Genomic DNA, 1,507 nt, shown 5'->3' with positions numbered 1-1,507 from the left:
TAAAATACAATCATTCTATCTCCAGCTTCATTTCTGTCACCAAGTCCATGTTTTCCAATTACTGATTCTTCTTCCCTGTTCCCAACTTTTGCGTTCCAGTCGCCCATTATTATCAATGCATCTTGATTGCATGTTCGATCTATCTCTGCCTGTAAGAGTCGATAGAAATCGACTTGGGCGTTGGACTCCGCATCTTATTAGCAACCGGGGAGATTTCTCCATTTTCCTCTTGTCTACAGTGCAGCTACAAATCTGGGATTTTTTTTTATTACTTTTTTTTTTTTTTAAACTACATTTGGGCTCTTTTCCTTGGTTCGACTTTTCCATCTTTTTTTCCCTCCCTCCAGCGTTGCTGCTTTTTGATGTCTTCAACTGAAATTTTTTTACCCGGAGTGTATTTAATCGGTTCTGTTCTGTCCTCTTCACCACCCCGACACGCCCCTCTCCCCAGTGTGTGTGCTGCCGCTGCTGCCGCCGCTGCCGCTGCTGCTGCTCGCCCCGTCGTTACACAAACCCGAGGCTCTTTGTTTCCCCTTTTGGATCTGTTGAGTTTCCTTGTTGAAGAAGCCAGCATGGGTGCCCAATTCTCCAAGGCTGCTGCGAAAGGAGAAGCCGCCGCGGAAAGGGCTGGGTAGGCGGCTGTGGCCTCATCGCATCCCAAAGCCAACGGGCAGGAAGACAGCCACGTGAAGGTGAACGGCGACGCGTCCCCGACGGCTGCTGAACCGGGTGCTAAGGAGGAGCTGCAGGCTAACGTAGCACCCCAGCCGCCGAAAAGGAGGAGCCCACGGGTGCTAGCGGGGCAGCGTCGCCTGCCACGGCCGACAAGGAGGAGGCTGCTGGCGCTGAGGCCGGGGCTGGTCCTGCGGAGAAGGAGCCCACTGCGGAGGGCGAGGCCGCCGAGCCTGGATCGTCCACCGCCGCAGAGGGGGAAGCCGCGTCAGCTGCCTCCTTGACATCTTCACCCAAGGTCGAGGATGGGGCCACGCCCTCGCCCCGCAACGAGACCCCCCCAAAAAAAGAAGGGCTTTTCCTGCAAGAAATCTTTCAAGCTGAGCGGTTTCTTCTTCAAGAAGAACAAGAAAGAGGCAGGAGAGGGCGGCGAGGCCGAAGGCGCAGCTGGCTCCTCCACGGAAGGCGGCAAGGGCGAGGCCGCAGGGGGTGCTGGCGCAGCGGGCGCCGAGGGAGGAGCGGCCGCTGGGGAGCCGGCAGCAGCGTCGGGCGAGGAGGCTGGCACGGGCGAGGCAGGGGCGGCCAGCTGTGACCCTCAGGAGACCAAGGTGGAGGAGGCCGCGGGGGTGCCAGAGAAGCCACCCAGCGGCGAGGGAAGCAAGGCCGCTGACGAGCCCAGCAAGGCGGAGGAGAAGGCGGAGGAGCCTGCGCCCAGGGCCAGCGCTTGCGAGGTGCCCTCTGGGTCGGTCGCGCCCCCAGAGCAGGAGGCGGCCTCCGCCGAGGAGCCCCCTCATAGGAGTCCCAGCCCGAGTGCAGTCCAGAAGCCCCCCAAGCC

The 1,507-nt window shown here is 59.9% G+C and overlaps 1 pseudogene; it reads left to right on the top strand.

Moving 5' to 3' along the window:
• Positions 1-572: 572 nt before the first annotated feature.
• Positions 573-1,482, top strand: LOC102843140 (annotated as a pseudogene).
• The last annotated feature ends 25 nt before the right edge of the window (positions 1,483-1,507 follow it).

Source organism: Elephantulus edwardii, unplaced genomic scaffold, assembly GCF_000299155.1.
Source record: "Elephantulus edwardii isolate Elephantulus edwardi_28Jun2011 unplaced genomic scaffold, EleEdw1.0 scaffold02589, whole genome shotgun sequence".
Taxonomy (NCBI): domain Eukaryota; kingdom Metazoa; phylum Chordata; class Mammalia; order Macroscelidea; family Macroscelididae; genus Elephantulus; species Elephantulus edwardii.
The sequence above is the reverse complement of the archived record's forward strand: the minus strand, read 5'-3'. Positions and strand labels throughout refer to the sequence as shown.